Source organism: Cynocephalus volans, chromosome 4, assembly GCF_027409185.1.
Source record: "Cynocephalus volans isolate mCynVol1 chromosome 4, mCynVol1.pri, whole genome shotgun sequence".
NCBI lineage: Eukaryota > Metazoa > Chordata > Mammalia > Dermoptera > Cynocephalidae > Cynocephalus > Cynocephalus volans.
In genome coordinates this window covers 43,680,181-43,689,638 of record NC_084463.1, presented here as the reverse complement: position 1 = coordinate 43,689,638, position 9,458 = coordinate 43,680,181, and positions in this window count along the sequence as shown.

The window sequence follows — 9,458 nt, the reverse complement described above, 5'->3', positions numbered from 1 at the left end:
GATGAACTTGATCTGCATCATCTGTCTTCCAATTATGCTCAGGGACTTCACGCTAAGCCCAAGGACAGCCTGGTTGTCACTGCTCACAGTGAGTGCTGAGATGTGCATTCAGGTTTGTAACTTTTCAAGGCATCAGGACCTTTAAGGTGTTAGGACCCAATTCTCCTTCACACTCAGACTAGACTATACGACCTCGATGAGTTTTTCTTCTATCCTGTTTCTCCTAGTATGTACCATGTTTTCAAATCCCAGTATTATTTTATGTTGGGGTTGCCAGATTCACCAAATAAAAATACAGGACACAGAGTAAAGTGTAAAATTAAGAAAGACAAATAACTTTTTAGTATAACTGTAAAATCTTTACATATTTGCACATAATACTTCTATGTAATATCTGGGGGTATATTATATATTTTATATATACGTGTAATTATAATAATTATCTATGAAATGACTTTTATTATGTATCTGAAATTCATATTTAGCAGACTGTCTTGTGATCTATCTGGTACCACCAGTTCATGGGAACCACAGTCCTCCCCAGTCCAGGCTGAGCACCAGTGCCCTCCAGAGTCTCATCGGAGAAGGATGCACATGATGGAGTAGCAGATACACTCTTTGCTCAGGATGTGATATTCGGTTACAGAGTGGGGCCATGAATTAGAGGAAGTGAGCTGGATATACTTTGGGGTGAGAAAAGAAACATTAAAATCTTATCTATGTTACTTTTTCTACTATTTTATTTAATTTTGGTATATGGCCTATAATATACACAGGGCAATAACAAAATGGTTCAGACATGTAATTATTAAACAGTTACACATATATTAGTGGTTCATGACCAAATATTGTTTTCCTTGCACTAGATGGTGAACTTTAAAATGTAGAGACCATTGTGCATAAATCAATATTATCCTGGTGTTTTCCCAAGTGGAACATGCCAACAGATTTCAACTGAGCTGAGAGTGCAGATGTATATTGTTGGGATTACCAGTTTTTTGGTTCTGGCATTTGAGATAAATAAATGACTTCTTTGCTAAATTAAGCATTTGAAGAAAGAGCAAAAATATATATAAGCATTCCATGTATTTTTGTTCTTTCTTGAAATTCTTAACCTAGCATGTGATAACATATGGTATTATATATATATGTATATATGTGTATGTGCTTATTATATATCTATGATATACATAGATACATAAGTCATATGTGTGGAACAATGTTCTGCTTCAGCTATAATTTTCTGAGGATGACCCAAGAGCACTTTCTGCTATCTGCATTGCTTTCCATATTTATATTTATGAGCCTGTATAATCTTAAAATCTAATTGAACAGTCTTCTATCTAAAAAGAAATAGAGTGAATGTGTGGATTTTTTGTGTGTGTCTTACAGTTGAATTGTTCTAAGCCATAGATTGGTTTAATCTGATAAAATAATAATTCCTGAATTCAGAGAAATATCACGATAAAGTGATTTCAGGATCATTCTGTGAACATTTACAAAGGGTTCTGATACAGATATCTCTTGGTTAAGACAAGAGTGGAATTGTCTGCATTGGTCTTACACAGGGAGGGATCATTCCTAGGTCTACAAAGTGGAGTGGACGGGAAGGGGAGGAAGGTTGGGGGATAATTGGGTAGGGACACAGGGTACAAAAGTAATTTCTGGTAATGGGTATGCCCCCAGTATGAATCTGGCTCTCACATTATGGGCAAAAGAGGTGACAATTGGGTTTGTATCTTATGAATATCTATAATAAAGGAAGGGAGGGAGGGAGGGAGGAAGGAAAGGAAAGAAGGAAGGAAAGGAAAGAAAGGAAAGGAAGGAAGGAAGGAAGGGAGGGAGGAAGGAAGGAAGGGAGGAAGGGAGGGAGGAAGGGAGGAAGGAAGGAAGGAGTGGAATTGTCTTTACTATTGGAGACCTAAGTATTTTTAAAGGCATAGGAGGTTATCCTCATAACTGAAGTCTCAAGAAAAGAATCACCATATAAATATTTTGATGCAATCTCGTGAATGTTACAAAGTAGATAAAAGTACTGCCCTCTTGAAATTGAGAGCAGGGCTTAAGCAATTTCCTTCATTAGATGAATACTGTACATGGGAGGTCTATGGTATAGAAAGTAAACTGGGAGAGAGCTGGGATTATTTTGAGGAGATACAGTTGGCATAAAGATGTCACACCCTAATCCCCTGATCTTGTGAATATATTAGGGAATGTGGCAAAGGGAAATTTCGGTGCAGATAGAATCAAGGTTAATAATCAGCTCACTTTATGATAAGAAGATTAGACTCCATCATCACGATGCTCATCATGTAAAGACAAAGGTTAAATGTAGAGTGTTGATGAAGAAGAGAGAAGTGTCAAAGGATTTGATGTAAGATAAACCACACCCAACTTTTATTTAAAAATCATTTTGGGGTGATTCTTTTCTAATTAGCATGAATTTTACTTCAGTTCATTTTCACAGACAACCATGGTTTATTTTTATATGCACATCACTGCTCTGGTGGCAAGAATTAAATAAAGATAGTAAAGCAATGCTCTCTAAACAGTGAATCGCAGGGGCTACGGAAGTATAGATAATGTGCACCCTGCACATGTGTGATTGTGGATGTGTTGGTGATTAATGTATATTGAGTATTTGATAGATAAAATAATATTCAGACTGTACTTTTAAGCATTCATGTAAAAGAAGGTAAATCAGCATAAATGGGTAAAGTTCAAATGATGTTGGTGATAATTTTGACTGGGGTAAATAACATTAGTGATAAGAGGTCTGTTTCTTTTTTTCAGATGTTTCTTCTTTGCCAGTAAAATGATCAATTTCAATTTATGTTATTAAAAATGCCTTTCTTTTCCAAGTTGGCATTGGACTCATAGCCAGCACCTTCATTCTTCTCGTCTGTATCTTCACGCTCTTTCTGGATCGCAGGCCTAGGCCACTGGTCTGATCACCTGTCACTTGGCCCTCATCCACATAGCAGTGCTAACTACTGCTCACTTTCACCCATGAACTGTATTACATACATGTTTTTACTCTGACAGTATCCAGCAAGGTCTCCTTTGAAGGGATCAATCTTCAAGTGCATACATGGTGATTCTCTTGGTCTTACTGTCTAGGCATTAGAGGTGATCCCATCATTTCCATAGCACCAGCCTCTCCCTGAGAATCTTTCTAGAGGAAAGGGCCACCCAGACCATCCTGCTGCTAGTGAGTTTCTTTTTGGTCATGTACTAGTAGACTTCCTTCCACATTTCATTCTTCTCAGTCCTGTTATTGGCCTGTGGCCCTGTCCTCCTGGGTGCCAGAGGCTTGTGATCAATATCTGTCACTGTTGGTACTTTGGTGCTGCTCAATTTTTTTAAGAGGATAATCAATGTTCTGCAAAATATGCAACGGAAGCTGTATCAATTTTTAACAGCTTAGAGATAGAAAATATTTGCTGAAAAATAGATTCTTATACTCTCAGTTAAATGTTTACACAGCAAAGAACTTGCTGTTTTATTTAATTAAAATGTGTGAATTACTTCTTTTTATATCTAATTACTTTCTGAAGCTGATTCTGCCAAGGAGTATGTGATTCCTTTAGTTCAGTATCCGCCATAAGTGGATATTCCTGTATTGTGGCTCTCAGTCTTTCATTGTGATTCTCAAACTTTCATACAAGAAAGCATTTTTGGTTTTTTTTGGTGGCTGGCCATTACAGAGATCAAAACGTGGACTTTGGTGTTATCAGCATCACACTCTAACCAAGTGAACTAACCAGCCAGCCCTTGAAGTATAATCTTAAGAAGCCTCTATTGGTATCAAATATCACAGTGTTTTTCCTTGTGAAAGTGTTTAAATTTATCTCACTTTGTAGATTTTCTCTCTCTCACTTCTTATAAGATTTTTTTCCTTTTACCGTTAAAAATCTTGACTATTATTTCTGTTAAGGTTTTTAAAACTCTCCTTTGAAATGCTGCACTTAAAAATTCAAAGATCTATGTCTGGTTATTTTTAAAAAATTTGTAAATCACCATGTTTTTGATTATTTTTATTATTATTATTTTCATTCTATCCAAACAATTAGGTGTGTTTTACTTCTAGTCTTCATCTATGTATAATTATATTTGTATTTTATAAATTGTCTCTTTACTGTTTTAGCTATATTCATTCTGCTCAATATTCTAGTTCACTAAACCTCTCATCATCCTAGTTTAATTTAATAGCTAACCTGTACATTGTTTATTAACTGGATATGTTTGCATACTGTGTATTTTCTATTTTGCTTTTTTTCAAATATTCTTTTAAATTTTATAGTTTCCAATTTTCACAAAAATTAACATTGATTTTCTTTTTTAAAAATTGTATTTGCTTAAAATTTCAAAATATAATCCCAATATGCATAGCTTTTCTGTATATTTTTTTCCAATACTTTGTCCTTATTTTCTTGGGTTCATTATAGTTTTTAATCTGGTTCACAATTTTTTGAAATGTCACATTTAGGATGGCTGCAATCACATTATTTTTTTGTTTATTCTATTTTCCTGGGGACAAGTTAGAAATCCACAGATTTGACATCTTTGTGATCAGTCAGTATCTGAAGGAAGGTCTTCTTAGTGTGATTATTCTGGATTGTTCTCTGGATTTACTTCTGCTTCTGTGACGTTCTCATAATTTCCTTTAACTCTGTTTAGCATTTTAAGAATTCTTGAAGCTTCTTGAGGACTTTTAATTGTATACATGAAAAGTTTTGGGAATACATAACATTTTCCCTAAAAGCACAAATATCCACAGGGTACACATGAGTAAAATATTTCATGTAGATATTGTGCAGCACCCAACAGCATCTGATGAGACATCCCAAGTTCCTTAATTTGGAACATCCCCTCTCCCAAATATACCATGTGGTGATAACAATTTGTGAGAGGTAATTTATTTTTCAATAACGAAAAGTTAATTTTAGGTTTTACACAAATTTATAACAGTACCAACGTGGATACAGCCAATTTTACTGTTTTTCTGTTATGTTAAGCTCATATTCATCCAACTATTTACCTGAATTCAGGGCTTCTGGCTTCAATCAACATCCTTCCTTATTATCATGTCCCCAACTCTAAAAATAATGTGTTTGGATTTTTCATTTGATTTATAAATTAATAATATTAGTCTTAAATAAAATTTGCATGTGGCTCGATATTACTTATTGGTTCCAACTTAATTTAAAGTATCTGTTTTTATTTTATACTGCCTAAAGATGTAACCTGTTAGATTTCTGCTTTCATAAAATTAATAATATTTTAGACCTAAAACTTGGCTATTTAAATTTTTTCTTCTAATATTGGAATATAATATGTAACCTTTGCTTACTAGTAAAAAATGCTGTCAATTTTTCTCTATGCCTAATTAGTCAAACTTTGTAATAAAATTATTTGTCATTTTTAATGTTAATTTAGTTGTATACCAAAACTTTTTATTTCTGTAATGGTAGTAATGTCACTTAATATGATTATAAATGTGTCAGTTTTGTCATTTTCCATGAATCTTTTTGTTATACATTTTAAACTCTTAGCTCTAACATTGGGAGGGCTAAGTAAATACTCTGATTTGTCAAATTTAATTTGTTTAATTTATTTTTCATTTACCAAATTATTTTGTATCTGTTTTTATTAAAATTTGCTTCTCTGATGTGTGTAAATACTGATTTAAAGACAGAGGTAGGCTAATGTGCTATCTTGATGAAATCCGAAGTTGAATGGAATGCTTCACTGTTTTCCTTCAGATTTAATAACTGTTTGACTCACACAATAAATATGAATATTAAGTACAGTAATTATAGTTATATTCTCCATCCTATATCAGAAGAAACTTTTGGTTATTCATTATTCACACCAAAGCTTCATTCTTTTATGTTGCATTTCCTGAACCTTCTATGACAATAGTATAAAAAATTTAAAAACATGGAATACGACACATGAGACATAACTACTTGATAGGCACAAATTATTGAAGTAAACTTAAGGAATACATATAGTTAGGCCTACAACAAGTAAAGAAATTGAAATAATTTTTAAAATATTTCTACAAAGAAAAAGATAGAATTAGATGTCTTGCATGATCAATTCTACTAAATATGAAGAAGAATGAATATTAATTATTCACAACCCCTTTTTTCACAAAAAAAAAAAAATGAGAGGACCCTCCTCGGTTCATTCCATGAGATCTATGTTGATATCAGAGCCAGACAAAAGCATCACATGTAAGGAATGATATGAACAAACATCCCTAATGAATGCAGACACAGATGTCCTTTAAAAACTTTACCAAACTGTGTCCTGGAATATATAAAAATGTCCAACAGCATGACCAAATTAAAGTATTTCACAAACGCAATGTTGACTTAACATTCAAAAGTCAATTAATACAGTACACAGTATAATAGACTAAAGAACAACAAAAACATTACTTCAATTGACACAAAAATATTTCACATATCCAACATCCATTTATAGTAAAATTCCTAGCACATTAGGAATAGGACGGAATTTTCTAGACCTGTAAAAGGGTGCCTATATAAAAGTACTGCTAATATGCTTAATGGTGAAAGACTAGATGCTTTACCTTAAAGCCTGAGAACAAATCAAGAATGTCCACCTTTATCACTTTATTTAATATAGCCTTAGGGTTCAAAACAATAAAAAAATGGACATTTACAAGAGGTGACATTTTTAACTTTACTTTATCATACATTGGTAACCTCTTTACATCTAGAGGCCTCAATGTACCAAACATTTTATATTAAAAGGCTGGAAGTTAGTGGAGAGCAGCATGTATACACAGGCCTCTATCATTGGCCAGAACATCTTTGCAATCGGCAGAGGGTGTTTCCTATTGGCCAGATGCAGTGTGTTCCTCCACATTTCCCACTTCTGGTATAGAGGTCTGCCAGAAGGAAGTCAGGGTAGGGCTGGAATACTCAAATGCCAAGGTGGTTCAGGCTGGGAGGTGGAGTGGAGAGAGGTTCCCAGTGCTTCAAGTCCTGGGCCTGGACAATAGGCTCCATTGTGGCAGTCCAGGTTTCTGCGTGCATGTGTGCATGCGCACACATGCACGCACAGTGTGCATACATAATATTTAAGCTTAGATTTCATAGCATCATCCCTACTTCTAGTTAGTAGGAAGTAGAGCAGTTTTCAGCTGAGAAGAAATTTGTGCTTAGAAATGTAGAAAGATAATTTTAAATTCAGTACATTCAGTGTTACCCTACAGTTTGTTTACTTTCCCAGTTTCAGAGAAGCCCACCTTTCTCTTCCTATTGAGAAAAAAAAGTGTTAATATGGTGTGATTGACCATGTTCCCCATGTAATGTGCTGGGTAGTGGGTAGAGTGATACACTAATTCTAAGTTGTGCTAGAAATTTAACAATTTTTTGTTTTACTTTTGCCTTGGTATACATATGTTTTTATTTCACAAGCTCACTGAAATTTTATATTAGATTCCCAGTGTTGAAGATATTATAAAAAGATATCAATTTTGCATATATGGAATGATCCCATCTGTTCTGAATATGTCCTTTATCTCATTCTACTTAACAGAAATAAGTATATTTTTTCTGATTATTCAGAACTTAAATCCATAAACATGTTTATGTTTTCAGATTAATATAGAATTTGAATTTTTAAAACTGGTTTTTCATACCTGAGAACATTGCTTTTATAAATGTTCAGTGTTGTGAAATATAAAAGTGTATTTCCAGGTAGTTTCTGAATTCTTGAAGCAGGCATTTTGAGGGTAGGTTTACTACATTGAAGAGATTATGTGACCATGGTGATGTCATTGGGCTAATCAATGAACACTAAATGGTCACCGTCTCTTTAAAAGGATGAGGCAGAATGTTTTCCTCTCTGTTCTGAGGTCACCACAGAGACCACAGTTAGAGGTGGCAGCTGGAGCAGGTGAGAAGGTAGGAGGTGGTAAGCACTGCTCAGGAGGGTGGGTTCTGGGGCAGATGTGCTAGAAAAAGGTAGATATTCAGGTCCTACCTAGAAAGAAAAGCATCTCAAGTGAGTGTTTAGGTGTGGCTATTGAAAGAGGATCTAGAAGGAGAAATGTTATTTAAGTACACATAGATGAACTGTGCCACATTGATGTTTAGTAATTGTAAACATTAGTCTTCTAAAGATTTTCTTAGTTTTTTGATTAAAATGATGACATAGCTACAATATTATGAGTTTTTGAATAGTTAACATTCATATGCAATTTTGTTCAGCCTTTTCACCTTTTGTTCGTGTTTCTCTGCTGTGCTGGGTTTTGTTGAGCTGAGTTCACCTCTGAAGCAGGCTTATACTTGGAAAGAAGGAGATGCCTGACGGCTGACCTCTGAGCCCTCATCTTCTGTGCCTCTGCCAGCCCCCCTCGGGCAAACCCAAGATTGTCCGCTCCTTCCCGGGCTCTCTTAGTCCCTTCTCTCTGAGTGTGCTGGTAATATCTGCCTTTCTGTGATAAAGTCCTTAAAGAGGGTGTTATGTGCTTTTTTCTAACTCCCCAGATGTATTTGTGAGTTACATAATGTACATTCAAATATAAGATCACTTGGAAAGTGTAGTGCCTTTTTATTTTAAAACTACTGATATGTGGCTTAGTTACAGTTATTTAACAGCTATAAAAATTTATTTTTTAATTTTCTTTTAGTATCTCTAGATAAAGTGAAATGTTGAAAGTATGAATCCTGTTATTTGTGAACAGTGACCAACAACAATGGTGTTGTGAGGCCTGGCTGTCTACTTGAACCAAGAGATTTTGTCAGCTAGGTTATTGGGGGGGGTTTGTTTTTTGTTTTTTGTTTTGTATTTAGGATTCCAGCAGAAAAAGTATCCAAGTTTTCATTGTTGGGTTCATAAAGTATCAGTACTCTTAAATGGTAATAACTAAATTTTAACTTAATAAGTTTGTGTCTTCTGTTAATAAAGTGGAATTTATTTTTAAGGAGATTGACATAATGGAACATTCATATTGATTTGAAATATTCTAAACTTTTGCCTAAAGTTTTCATTTGAAAATCATCTGTTAAGAATTAGGTTTACGTGCTAACACCAAGGTCAGTGGTTTGGATCCCCTTACCGGCCAGCCACCCAAGAAACAAACAAAAAGAATTTGATTCACCACGTCCCTTTATTCCTCCTCCAGAAAGCTTTCCACACAGAGGCAGGTCCCAGCGGTAGAGGGACTGCATCCGCATGCCCTTCTTGGTGAAGGCCCCTCAGACTGCATCTTTAGTAGAAATTCAAAGTGTTATAAGAAAATTGGGACTTGACTTTCTTTTAAAATGTCTATCAAATTTACTGCAAGTTTGCTGATTTGTGTAAGCAAAGAAACTGTTTCCCAAGAAGTAAAATTTTTAGCAAGAATGAATAAACAATTGTAATTTGGTACTGTATTATAATTATCTATTACAAGTATAATGTAGTATACTGTA